Source organism: Kogia breviceps, chromosome 15, assembly GCF_026419965.1.
Source record: "Kogia breviceps isolate mKogBre1 chromosome 15, mKogBre1 haplotype 1, whole genome shotgun sequence".
Lineage (NCBI taxonomy): Eukaryota > Metazoa > Chordata > Mammalia > Artiodactyla > Physeteridae > Kogia > Kogia breviceps.
In genome coordinates this window covers 65,384,327-65,398,524 of record NC_081324.1, presented here as the reverse complement: position 1 = coordinate 65,398,524, position 14,198 = coordinate 65,384,327, and the positions used below count along the sequence as shown (strand labels likewise).

Genomic DNA, 14,198 nt, shown 5'->3' with positions numbered 1-14,198 from the left:
TCTCTCAGTGTCTGTGCCAATTTTTGTTCCCTCCCCCATCTCTTTCCTCTATTTGCTTTTTATTTATGTAGGATGCGTGGTGTTTAGTGATGGAATGACCACTTTTTCTTGTTCAGCTGTCAAAGCACTCCTTTGCCGAGCCTCAGTGGTGGCGGTCACTTTGGGTTGCTGGGCGCCCCTGTCATCCCTTTGACGCTCAGGCCTGAGGGTCGGCAAAGCCGGTGGGCAGGTGATTACCTGGAGGCCAGACGTAACCTTTTGCAAGGCTCAGCCTCTGGATTTGGCAACTAGAATTGATGCCTCGCCGTCTGGCCCTAGGTCTGGGTCTGGATCCTGAGCAGAGGGCAGCCCAGCCTCGGGCTGCAGGTGGCAGGCAGTCTCCGCAGCCGCATGTCTGAGTTTGGGCTCGGCCATGTCTGAGCTGGGCTCACCACAGGGGAAAGGACAGCTGCCACTTTTCGTTAAAGTTCCCTGAGACGACTTGTGTAAGTGGTGATGGCTGCAGGAGAAAGAAACACCGTGATCAGAGCCTCTGGGAAGCATCCCTGGAGCCACTGGGTTGGGGCTGAGGGTGGGCATTGGAGCTGGAAGAAGAAGCAGGTGGAGTGGAGAGGTGGGTGTCCAGGAGGCCTCCCTGAGGGTAGTGGGCACTGCTGGGGACAGGCCAGGCCCAGGGCGCCCACTTGCCCACAGGCAGTCGCCCTGCTGAGCATGGGGCCATCTGGTTTGGGACGAACAGCAGAGGGGACCCAGCCGTGCCAAGCCCGGGGACAGGGAGGGCTCCAGCCCCACAGAGCCTAGCCCTGCACGAGCCCCTCAGCCTCTGTGGTTTCCAGTGGTGCTGCCAGGTGCGGCCTTTCTGTTGCCAGCAGACGGGACATGGGTCACTCTTACACGTCACCAGCCTTGCCCACAGAAAAAGCCACCCAGCTTACAGGGAAGCCATGCCCAGGTGGAGAGGGGTGTGCAAGGTGGGCTCTGCTGATGCAGCTTGGGACGAGCTGGGGCCACACCCACTCGGACCCCTATTGCCGTGCTCGGTGCCTGTCAGCCACCACCTGAGGCTCCCCCAGGGTCTTCATGTACACCATGCCATCTGCCCACCTGACACCTCATACGGAAAGGGCTGCCACTGGCCCTCCTCCAAGTATTTGGCCCCTAAAAGGCTACTTAGCCCTCTCTATCCCTGCCTTCCTATTTGAAAATCTGTTCCAAAAAAAAGAAAAAGCCCCATTGTTTCTCTCTTACTAGGAGTTGATTTTGGGGGCAAGCTGACTGTCCCCATGTTCCTGAGAGCAGGGGCTGTGTGCAGCCAAGCCCGGGCCAGTGGCATGGCCCAGGGAGCAAGACCGTTCACTGCTATGGAATTTGAGGTCTTACACCTCAAAGACCCTCAGAGGCCTCTTAATCCAATCCCTTTACTTGGTAGGTGGGTAAACAAGTGTGCGAAGGCCTCCCCACACACCCGGTGTCCCAGAGTTGGTTGAAGAACAGAGGCTGGGGTCTTGGTGTCTTGATCCCTATAGGCTGGCTCCCTTTCTGCTGGACTGGACATGGCCAGCTGAGCAGGCCCTGCGCCAAGGCCCAGCATCACACACATACCCTGGGCAGATAAAGGAGGGCAGGATTTTGTGTAGAAATCTCAGAAGAGCTTGTATATCTGCCCCCCCAAAAAGGATGCCCCAGTTGCCTTAAATGGAAGCATTTCCATGATGAAGCTAATGATGCGCTGTCACAAACAGCTCCGGAGAAATAAACAGAAAAAGTGAGAGGGAGACGGACACACCAGCTCTTGAAGAGGCCCAAATAGCCTCCCAGAGCAGCTGCCATGGGTCAATGGGCAGGATCGGGCCTGAGAGTCACCTCTGGGTGAAGGAGCTGTCAGACCAGGGGAGAGAGCCCTGCGTCACACCAGCTTTCCCAGGGTGGCAAGCCAGACAGGGCATGACAGACAGGCAGCCACGTAAACGGTTTCCTGGAAGATGGAGCCCTGCTGCGTCTCTCAGATGTGTCTGGGTTGGGGGACTGAGGCTGCTCCTCTGCATGTCACCAGATGAGATTCACCAAGTGCCCGGCCGGACCTCATAGGACACATGTCCCAAGAAAGGCCTTCTCAGGGCCTCTCTGGCCAGTTCTGCCAAGTCACCAAGGGCTCAGTCCACACACCAACTTCTTTCCGTTCCCCTCCTGTGGGTGGAACCAGGCAGACCTGACCAGAAAGTCTCCCTCGGGCTTTTCAGTCACTTGGTGGAAGCGAGCTCCGCAGCTGGGGATGGGGAGGTTCAAGTGGGATTATGGCCGAGATTCTGGCCTTGAGGAGCATGGTCTACATGGGCTCAGGCAGGTCCTGAGCTACTGCCAGCTGAGCAGCCCCGGGAAGAGGGGGCACCAGGATGGTGGCCGCCCCAGACGTGGGGCTTCCCCGGAGCTCGAGGGCTTGAATGACCCCTGGGGATGGGCCTCCCAAACCCAAGGCCCGGCACCAGGGCCAGCGTGGGAAACCGGGACCCATGCAGAGAGAAACAGATGCCGCAGCTGCTTGTTTAAATAAAGCCACCACTTAAAAACTGCCTTGCTGGGCGGCACTGCCTCGGTTCCCTCTGGGGCTCGCCAGCCCCCATAAGCCCAGCCTCCCTACTGCCACTGGGCCAGAAGGAGGGAGAAGCAGTAGGGAGAGGGGAATGGCTGCTGTCTTCTATTTTCTGAAAATAACGTTTCCAATATCGGGGTGGTGATCAGAAGTTAGTTGGAACAGGCTACGGCATCTGTGACTTTTGTCTGTGTTCTTCATTAGATAAGCACTCCTGATCTGCATTTCCCAAGCAGGGCCCTTCATCCTGGGACTCCTGGTCAGTGGACAGCGGCTGCAGGAGCCTGTCCACCCCGGCAGGCTGGCCTCTAGCCTCTGAGTCTCAGCCCACCCAAGCCATCTCATGCTAACCCCGCCTCCAGGTGGTGCCATGCTGGGGTACTAGAGGGTAGTAAATTCCTCCTCCACCAGCTGGCATTGTCCACACCCTCCTTGTGCTCCTTTCTGGCCCCCAGAGTTTTCTAGACTCCAGTGCTCCATGGTAGTTATGAACTGAATTGTGTCCCCCAAATTCACATGTTGAAGCCCTAACACCGTGTGTGACCATGTTCAGAGATTACCTTTTAGGAGGGTAATTAAGGTTGAATGAGGTCATAAGGGTGGTCATAATCTGATATGACTGGTGGCCTTATAAGAAGGGGAAGAGAGGGGCCTCCCTGGTGGTCCAGCGGTTAGGACTTTGCACTTTCACTGCCAAGGGCCCTGGGTTGGGGAACTAAGATCCCACAAGCCATGCAGCACGGCTGAAAATAAAAAAAGGAAGAGCCACTAGAGATCTCTCCACTTCTCACAGAGGAAAGGCCGTATGAGGACACGGAGAGAAGGGGCTCAGCTGCAGTAGAGGCCTCAGGAGGAACCAACCTGGATGGCACATTGACCTTCAGAAAAATCAATGTCTGTTTAAGCCCCTGGTCTGTGATTTATTGTTATGGCGGCCTGAGTCCCCTAATACAGTGGCCTTTGGCTATTCTGACCCCTGGATGTGGATCCAAGCATGGAACTCGAGTCCTCCCCATGCTGCTCAGGGTTCACGACCCTCTTAAAGGGTCCCAGGGTGGTTGACTGATCACACCGAGGGTAGGGGGCTCTCACCCTCCTTGTCCAGGCCACACCAGTGAACCTCATGGATGAGCACATTCTGGGGGACCGAGGCTGCTCTTCTGCGTGTCCCCAAATGAGATGCACCAAGTGCCCAGCTGGACCTCACCGGCCACACATCCCAAGACAGGCCTTCTCAGGGCCTCTGGCCAGTTCAGCCAGGTCACCAAGGGCTCAGTCCACACACCAACTCCTTTCCGTCACCCTCCTCCTCCTCCTCCTCCTCAAGTCAACTGGAATCTCTTCCAGTTCACACTTGTCCCGTGGCTCCTCTGGCGACCCAACCACAGCCACCGCCTGGGGGCTGGCCAAAAAAAGAGAGGTGGGGAGCTGTGAGTCCTGAAGATGATTCTCGATTCTCAGAGGAGACATGGGCATGTTCAGAGCCTTGGGATGTGTGCAGGATTCTCGGGAGACTAGTTTGCAAAGGGGGGCACCAGCGGCTGAGGGAGAGAGCCCAGGGTCCAGAGTCCAAGGCTTGGGCAACTCATGCAGCTCCCAGAGCCTCACCTGTAATTTATTTTTTGGCCGCGCTGCGCAGCTTGTGGGATCTAGTTCCCCGACCAGGAATCGAACCGGGCCAGGCCCACAGCAGTGAAAGCGGGAGATTGCCAGGGAACTCCCTCCTCACCTGTAAAATCGGGACTTGCTCACTCTGATACTGGGAAGGGGCACACACAGGCTGAGGAGCGCTAGTTAAGCCTCAGGCACATTTGGGTGGAATCCCTTTATCCAGCTCATCATCCCTCGTCTTCCATGTCCCCACCACGATATGCCGTTGTTTCCTGAGGTCCCCATGGAGTTGAACCAGGAGGCTGCACAAGGATGACTGCTTTCTGTGGATGGGGACCTAGAGCTGAGAGATGACAGAGGAAGCATTTCCAGAGCTCTTGCCACACGCCAGGCCCTGCCCTTGGGATGCTTACAGTCTCCGGGGCCATAGACATTACCATTTACTAGCCGTGTGATTGCCGTGTGCAGAGAAGCATGGTGTCCAGGGGGGCACTTATTGGGGTGGGGACCTATTATTTAGTTCCCCAGCATCCCTGACCGGTGTGGGAGAATTGCCATTGTTCACAAAAGAACTGGAAGTACAGAGAATTTGAGGGCCATACTCGAGGTCACACAGCTGTCCCGGCCAGAGTTTGGGCTCAAGTCCGGAGACCAGCAGACCTGGTACATGGGTTCCCTTCTTGCTGACATCAGTTTCTCTGACTGTGAAACAAGAGGGTTTCATGATCTCTGATCTCTGTGGGCTGTGAGGAAGGGGGGACACCTGTCCTGAGTTGGTGTCCTTCCTGTGTCTCATCTGGATCACCTGCAAGCCAGCTGGGCATCCCAAGGAGTCTCCTGGGGTTCAGACCATGGCTGCTGGGTACCTGAGTCCCTCTCAGGGCGAGCAGCCCATCTCTGTCTGCAGACACATCTTTGCTCAGCTGACAGCTGAACGTCTCCTGGGACTCGGCGCACCCCTGGCTCCAAGAGAGGCATGTCAAGAATCCCAAGCTGATGTCCTGGCACTCGGAGCTGATGATTTGCTAACGGCTGGGAACAGTTGTTTTCTGATTAAAACTTGGCCTGCGGTCCCTGCCTGTTTGGCTCCTCCAGCTGTGGTGCAGACAGAGCAGTTGGGCCCAAGTGGAACAGTCAGTGTCGGGGGTGAGCGTCAGGTGAGCTGAGGGGGTCACCAGGAAACCAGAGACACAGAGCTCAAGGGGGTTCCAGGCTGCAGAGCTCCACCCATCTCAGTGGTGATGAGACCCCAGCACTGCAGGGCTGGCGGGGCCTGACCAGGGGGGCAAGTGTCAGCCTCTGAGGCTGATCATCAGTGTCCCAAATCCTGCCACTTGGTGGTCGTGGAGGCTGGGCCCTGGAAGGGGCTCACACAGTGATAAATGCTCTGGGCACCTCGCCAGGCCCCTTCTTGCTCCTGGCCCGCAGCTGCCCAAATTGCCTGCTCTTTCTGCCCCTCCAGTCCTGACAAGCCAAGGAAAAGGGACCAAGGTGTGGTAAGGCTGATGGGACCACCCAGCGCTGAGGCCCAGCCACACACTGGGGTGAAGTCTGGACAGTTCCGTGCACCCCACCCTCTGTGTCCTCTCCTCTGACTCCATCGCCATGCCAGGCCTCCAGCCTCCCCAGGTCACCCTCCCCATCCTGCATGTGCCACGAGGGCAGTCCTCCTAAAGAAGATCTCACAACATGTCACTTCCCTGTCCTAAAGCTGCAGTGACCAGCCCCTGTCCACATTATAGAAGCCCGGTCTAGTGGGGGAGGCTCTCTCTGCCTCAAATCCTCCTCAAATGCCACCTCCTCCCAGAATCCTGCTGATCCTTCCGGGACACCTTAGCAGCGTCTCACCTGATTCAGGACCAGGTTACCCTGCTGTCCCAGGCAGAGAAGGCTCTCAGAGGCTAGGGACCTGGTCAAAACCATCTTTGTACCCTCTCACACCCACCCACCCACCCAACCCGCACCTGTGCTGAACCACACAGGTGCAGTTCAGCAGACCTGGTTCCTACTCAGGAAATGTCAGTAGCCTCCTGCTTGGTGGAAAATGATGCTTTTGCTTTGGAATTTCAATGGCAGAAAATCTAGGTTAGTAGTTTTGGTTCATTAAAAGTACTTCGCTGTGTATAAAGACGTTCATAGGAACTTTATTCCTAATGTTAAAGGGTAATGTTTTAAAAAGGTAAAATCATGACTCTTATACAAATATAAAATAAACATATATCAAAGAGTTTACTTAACATTCATTAAATGAGGGAGCCAGTAAGATGTTACCATCAGTTCAAAGGAGAACTCCAAGGTCAGACACATATATAGAACAGAAATATTGAAATGAACTTGGAGGCAAAACTGGTTCTTCCACTGTTGGGGAGGGTTGTCCCTGGACAAGAATTATTCACATTGCTGTCAATTTTCTACAATATTGCAAAAGAGCTCAATGACAATATAAGGCCCAAAGCCCCTGCAGAATCAGAATCAGATTACCTAGAAGGGTGTGTACCAAGGATGCATATAGCTTCCCATTGGAGACTCCAGGAATCTTTTTTTTCTTAATCCAATTTTCATTCCACAAATAGTTCACAACTGGAGACAACCCAAATGTCCATCAATAGAATGGATAAACCATGGAATGGTAAATTCATTCAGTGCAATACTACACAGCAACCAAAATGATATTCATTTTACATGCCACAGATGCATGCAACAAGACAGATGAATCTCACAGAATTCATGTTGCGTGAAAGAGGGTAGACACAAAAAGATACTTGCTGTAGGCTGAATAATGCCCCCTAAAGATATCCAGTCTTTCCCTAGGACCTATAAATGTTACCTTATTTGGAAAAAGGGTCTTTGCAGATGTGATAAATTAAGGATCATGAGATGTGGGGTTATTCTGGATTATCCAGGTGGGCCCTAAACGCCATCATGAGTGTCCTTATATAAGAATCAAAGGGACATTTCACACAAACACAGAGAAGGCCATAGACCAAGGCAGAGATCGGAATGATGCAGCCACAAGCAAAGGAACATCAAGAAATGCAGGCAGCTGGCAGAAGGTAGAAGAGGCAAGGGATGGATCCTCCCCCACGGCCTTCTGAGGAGACTCAGAGATGCTGACACCTAGATGTTGGACTTCCAGCCACTGTGAGATGATACATTTCTTTTGGTTTAAGCCACCAAGGTTGTGGTAATTTGTTACAGCAGCCCTAGAAATCAATACAATACAATTCCATTTATTTAAAGTTCAAAATCAGCCCATATTCATCCTGAGTTAGATGTCAGAATGTGGTTACATTTGGGGAGGATGTAGTGTTGGCAGGGGAGAGGAGGGACTTGGCAAACTGCTCAAGTTCTTTTTCTTGACCTTCACTTTTTTGTATTTCATTGAGTTGTATATTTATTTTGTGCACTTTAATATAAAAAAAGTATCTCTTGTCCTCCAGGCAGTTCTTACAGGGCTGGCGTGAAGATCTAAACGATGTTGAGTCCTGTTTGAACTGTAAATGCTGAAACAGATGCAACATGAATGCCCTTCACAGTCACCAGGTGTTTACTGGGTGCTGGGCATCATGCTAAGCTCCCTTCATGCATTATCCCACTTAATCCCCCCAACCCATAACAGCTCTCATTTTGTAGATGAAGAAACTGAAATGCAAAGACAAATGGTTAGTAAGTAATGAAGCCAGGATTCAAACCCAGGCTGTCTGGTGATGAGTCCTACTCAAATGTTGAATGATTGATTATCTCCAGACTATTAAACCATCATGGCTATTCCGGTTTTAAAAAGAAAGGTACGGATCATTATGTATAGTAGACTACCATTTGTGTAAAAAAAAAAAAAAAAAAGGAAGCTAAAGAACCAATCTGCTTATTTTGGATATTTGTTTATATTCAAAAAATATTTTTATCAAGAAACTGAATACATTTAGTTGCAGCTGGGAAGAAGAATTACAGCAATGGAGACGGGGTTGAGAAGGTGCTTTCTGAATTTTGAAATATGTAAATATATTAGAAATTTATTCAGAAACAAAAAGAAACAATGATTATAACAAAAACCATCAGAGAATTACATGAACAACGTTATGCCAATGATTTGGAAAACATTAACAAAAGACACTTTCCTGCAAAAATATAACTCAGTAAAAATGACACAGGAAGAAAAAGAAATTCTGTCTAGACTTAGGACCAATAAAGAAATGTTGGGGCTTCGCTCGTGGCGCAGTGGTTAAAAATCCGCCTGCCAATGCAGGGGACACGGGTTCCAGCCCTGGTCCAGGAAGATCCCACGTGCCACGGAGCAACTAAGCCTGTGCGCTACTACTGAGCCTGTACTCTAGAGCCCGCGAGCCACAACTACTAAAGCTCACGCACCTAGAGCCCGTGCTCCACAAGAGAAGCCACCGCAATGAGAAGCCCACGCACTGCAAGGAGGAGTAGCCCCTACTCGCCACAACTAGAGAAAGCCCGCGCGGGGCAACGAAGACCAAAATGCAGACAAAAATTAATTAATTAATTAATTTTTTTAAAAAGTTGTGCTTTTTAAAAAAACCTGCATTCCATCTCCCCCCAAATCTCCGGGGAGTACCGGGAGGGCAGGGCTTCTGTGTTTTCCCACCACTGTCTAGCTCAAGCCCAGCGCCGTCCTTGGCACGCTATAGATACGTCCCTGAATGTTGGACCTCTTGGCTAAGCCGAGCATGAATGGTGGACCTCTGGGCTAAGCCGAGCCTTTGGGATGATGGAGCGTTAACACATCACTAAGCAGTGCCCAGTGCATCCTCCAGGACCATCCGCCAGGCAGACGTCGAGCAGGAATCCTGACGCATGCGCACTGCCTGCCTGAGGCCTTTCTGTGGCCGGCCTGATGGTACGGCGCCTGCGCGACCCAGAGCCGGGAGGGACGCGAGCCGAACGGGCTGTTCTGCAGACGCCTGCGCGGCGGCGTATGTGGGCGGGGCCGGCGCCGAGCCTGCGCAGTCTTCGGCGGCCGTGTGGGACGGACAAGGGGCGGGCTGGGGGCGTGGGCCGCGAGGGAGGTTGGGCGGGCCGAGCGAACGGCGCCGTGGGGTTGGCTGCTACCCTGAGGCCGGACTCAACGGATTCGGGCCGCGCCACCGGGCGAGCTCGCCGCCCGGCCCCAGCCCGGAGCCAGCGAGCAAGCGAGGCGGCGCCGCGCGGTAAGAGCCGGGGCCGGGTGCCCTGAGTATGCGCGGCGGGAGTGTCCCTCTCAGCGCCGCCCGCGCGGCCAGGCCCCGGCGGCCCCGCAGACCCCGGCGGCCCGCGCCTGCGCCGTCCCCTCCCGGGCCCTCCGCCCGGCGCGCGCCTGCGCCATCCCCTCGCGGGCCCCCGGGCAGCCCAAGCCGCGACCCCGGCTGGCGGGCGTCCCAGCTGCTTGGGGCCCGGCTGGTTCTGCGGCCGCGCCCACCGGTCTCCTTTCCTCGCGCCCCAGGAGAGGCTGGGGCCGCCGCCCCATAGCCCCTGGTCCCCAGTCCTTTAGTCCCCAGCTTCCATCCCTGGGCCCGAGGACGGGGCGGGCGGCCGACCCGGGCCTCCTGCGGGCTCTACTTCCGCCGGGCCGCGCCTCCGCCCGCGCCCAACTGCGCCGGCGGGGTCAGCCCGGAGCAGTAGGAGTATCCTTTTTTCTCCAGACCTGGTTAATTGCATCAGGTTGGATGTGAATAATCTTGTGTTCTGCCGAGGAAATTCTGCCTTTCCCGCAGTGTGGTCATTGTATGGCTTCAGTGGTTACGTTTAAGACATCAGAGTTCGTTTCTGGGCAGCTCCCCTGGAGATGACTGGAAAAGAAATCAGTTTCCACGCAGTTTCGGCCCATTTACAAAACCAAGTAACTCCTGTGATCATTCAAGCGCAGAGAATCTTGATTTGTTAATGTCCTTGGTAATTCGCCGGCAAGGAAAATTCCCAGGGAAAATTTGCCGTCCTGTATTGATCACAGGGGGAAATGTCTGTGTTGTATTAAAAAAAAAAAAATCATCTTCAGCCATTGATAATGTTTTGTAAGTTTGCAACAGATGCAAGAGACTAAAAAATGTTTGCTGTCACCCCGGGGGCTGCATCTTGAGATGAAATCAGAGCCTGGGGCTTGGTAGATACCAGCAGACATCACTATAATATGGGTAGGTTATCAAATAGACACATCGATGCAGAAGGGTAAGGAGAAGTAGGGTATTGACCTAGGTAAGATTTTTTTTCTATAAAGAGATAGCTGATCCAGTAATTCTTTTCTCTTGAAAGATGTCTCCTTTTCTCCTTTGAATGAGTGTACTCCAAGCATCTTGAGATAGCTGGAGAATGCTTTTTAATTGCTTGTGCATACTCTACGTATGTAGGGATTTTCTTGACATTCATTTTCAGTAAGAAAGTGAGGGGTTCCCTGGTGGCACAGTGGTTAAGAATCTGCCTGCCAATGCAGGGGACATGGGTTCGAGCTCTGGTCCAGGAAGATCCCACATGCCGCAGAGCAACTAATAAGCCCGTGTGCCACAACTACTGAGCCTGTGCTCTAGAGCCCGCGAGCCACAGCTCCGGAAGCCGGTGCACCTAGATCCCGTGCTCTGCAACAAGAGAAGCCACTGCAGTGAGAAGCCCGCGCACCACAACAAGAGAAAGCCCACGCGCAGCAACGAAGACCCAACACAGCCAAAAATAAATAAATAAATATTTTTTAAAAAGAAAGGAAAGTGAATATTGTGCCATAGAAAAGCTTTATCACTCTGCACCTTGGCAACAGTCCAAATATCCAAGTGTGCAGTTCAGCATCATAGTGAGTGGGAAGTGATTATAGCAGTTTTGGTTAAGGTGAGGTTTGTATCAAAATTTCTGTTTTAAACTTGAACTTTTGGGGTTGTGTATCTGCAGTGTGTCCTCTTGAGACAGGATTTCTCTGAAGCAGAGGTTCTCTTTATAACTGACTCCATAAAGTACATCTTACATTTTAGATGACTCAGGTGACAGTATTGCTTTGGTTCAAAATTATTATTAGGGATGGTTTTTCATAATATATTAAGACTTGCTGTATAACCATATACATATTTAAATTACACGGCTAACTTGTCCATAGACATTACGCAAACTCCACCTCAGTAGAGGAACAGTGGCAGGGTGTCAGTAGGTGAGTTAAATTCTCTTGGCTTTATGGCTTTGGGCAAGTCGGTTTTCCTTTTTGGGCTTCATTTCCCTATCTGTACAGTGTGGGGTTTGGGGGTGGAGATGGAAAGGAGCTTGAGTTGCCAATTTTAATGTTTAATGGATCTTTGCCTACTTAGTCCTCTTCAGCCAGGGGTAGAACTGGGCCTTCTCACCAGTTCCATGACATTGTGGTCCCTTGTCAAAGACCAGGTGGTGTTTAAAGATGGTGAGAACCAATCTTGGAGACTCTTGGTCAGGCCCCTGAAATGAACTGTTGAGTGGACTTCAGTGTATTAAGAAAAATGAGGACAATATAGGGAGTTTTTCATAAAACTAAATTTATTCAACTAGGACTTCCCTTTCTAAAAAATGTAATTTTCTTGATATTAAAATTAAAGCATCTTCTATGACATAATAAATGATAGTAATAAATGATAATAAGTGATAGTAAATGGTGGTAAATGAGATTGTAATAAATGGCAACTACAGGTTGGTTAAGAGAATGTAGAATCTATTGTTTTGCTGTTGTTGTAAGGGAGTTTAGTGAAAAAGTTCCTGGGGCTTTTGCTGCTGAGAAGATTAAAATATAGATTACTTTTTAAGAGTAAATATGAGTTACTTCGTGGTCATTTGTCCCAATCCACAGGCAACTAAGAAGGCTCTGTTGAATTTGCTTGGTATTAAAGATAATTCTGATCATCCTTTCCTACCAGATATAAAATGTCAGGATATTTTTTTGTGTGTGTAAGCCTAGGCAGGGAAATTCCTTCTGGTGGTTGGAATTGTTAGCATTGAATAGACTGGCTGCCGAGGTAAAGAACCCCTATGGGGATTCTCTGTCAGCTCTGAAACCTTTTCGTATTGTGACCCCAGTCTTTTGCTATGGAACACCATGACCATCAAGAAATTAGGCTTACAGATTATATTTCCGATATGCTAAGAGGAGAAGTGGCTGTCCAGCACCCTGTCCATTTCCAAAGTGAATGTAACAGATGACCATTGTATCTGTGAAATCTTAAAAATTTTTAAAGATTTAAAAAATCTTACTAGATTTAGAGTTATTGTAAATTTTCTTTTGTACTTACAAAACTACAATATATAATGTGTATCAAGCATACATTTTAAAAATGTCTCAAATTAAAATTAATAATGCAATCTGTAATTCTTCAAATACTCATGTTCACATTGGGAGAACTGACTGCTCTCACCCACCTGAGTTCTCCATTTTCAAAGGATAACATGGAAACTCTGTAAACGACATTTGTCCAGAAGAAGAGAATGCAGATCTGTTAAGTGTTTTTCCTGACCTTTTTGCACATCTTCATTGTAGTTCCTCTCTTTATTTTTTGGTAAAATCCTGAGGTTTGCCCCTGCCTTTCTTTCTAAAATGTTAATCTGTTCACAGTTACTGCCCTGCTCTCTGCACAATTTAAAATCCTTCAATGGCTCCCACTATCTTTACAATCAGATCTACCGATCCTTAGCTTGGTGTCACTGGGCTCTGGCCGCCACTCTTGTCCTGCCCCCACTTCCTTTTAGGTGCTTCGTTGAGCTCTTGGTCCTTGGAGCTCTCTCCAGTCTCCTCTGCTGGAAAGCTTTTCTCTCACTTCATCCTTCAAAACTCAGCTCAGATAGGACCTGGCCTGAAAGGCATCCCTTATCCTGTCTCCTGCAGGCTTGTCCAGCACCCTGTCCAGTTAGGATTTGGCTCCCTGGTTTTGTCTGCTCTTCTCCACCAGCTGGGACACCGCAGTGCAGAGCGGGGTGCGGGTCGTTGCATCTGCTGGGTGAGTAGTTTGTCAGGCATGGGTCCTGAGGAAGTGGGTCGCTTAGTCCCTGCCCCTGAGGAGCTTTTCACTCCAGGTCCACTTGGCCTGGCCATCCCTGAGACACCTCCCAGCCATGCACACCAACTTGCAAAGTCCATTTAATTGTGTCTTAGTGTCTAATTAAAATCCAATTTCTTGATGGAGGAGACTGTGATGTCTATTATATCACCTTTGTTCCGGGCTCTGGAAGGAATGTGCATTTGTTTCATGTTGTTTCCCTTTTTCCCCTTGTATACCTTCCATCTTGGTGGTGGTGGTTTTTGTTGTTGTTGTTGTTTTTGGATGGTAAAGTTTTAAGAGATGAAGATATTAAATTTCAAGTTTGTCTCTTGTGCATATAGCCCAGGGAAAACAGAAATGTTAAAGGGGAAAAATACTTTGTCTCTTGAAAAAAAAAAAAAAAGCCCCGTATTATACAATTCTTTTCAAAAGAACTGAGTTTGTACAAAAGAAAAAAAAAAAGACCCTGATTAAGCTTGGGAAGGAGGCAAAGAAACTGATGGCAGTGTTAGGATTTGTCAAGAAATACTTGTTAAAAATGAAAGTTGTCCCTTTCTTCCTCTCTCACGTCTCATGTTCTTGGGGAAAGTCCCAACTCAGCCATTTTCCAGGGACACCTCGTCCCCTGGGAAGTCCTGAAGCAGTTTGTTGGAGCTGCTTTTTTCCAGAACAGTCAAAACTGGACACTTTCTTCCGAGAGATGCCCCTGTCCTCCCATGTAGGAGACGCCAGTGTCCTTAGTCCCACTCCCTTCTTTCCCTGGAAGTGTCTCCTGGTCATAGTTTGTTCTACCCCACCAGGCCCAAGAGTTCTTGAGCAGGAGCTATTGAGTCTTCTCCTTGCACATTTTAAACCTTGGTGGGTTTGGGTCAGTCTCCCCCAGCCTCCCACCCCAACCCCCCCAGCCCTGGCCTGGTGGCTTGCTGGACCTTAGTTCCCTGACCAGGGATTGAACCCAGGCTCCAGCAGTGAAAGCACTGAGTCCTAACCACTGGACTGCCAAGGAAGTCCCTGGTTAGGGT

At 50.6% G+C, this 14,198-nt stretch overlaps 1 protein-coding gene across 3 annotated transcripts in view; it reads left to right on the top strand.

The window, feature by feature from the left end:
• Positions 1-9,225: 9,225 nt before the first annotated feature.
• Positions 9,226-14,198, top strand: part of SPECC1L (sperm antigen with calponin homology and coiled-coil domains 1 like) — a 123,463-nt gene continuing 118,490 nt past the window's right edge. The window contains exons 1-2 of one of the 3 annotated variants that reach the window (XM_067014396.1): positions 9,226-9,375; positions 13,023-13,134. The gene's annotated coding sequence lies outside the window, so the exon portion shown is untranslated. The remainder of the gene's footprint in view (positions 9,376-13,022; positions 13,135-14,198) is intronic. The other 2 variants (XM_059040097.2, XM_067014397.1) reach the window with 2 other exon arrangements.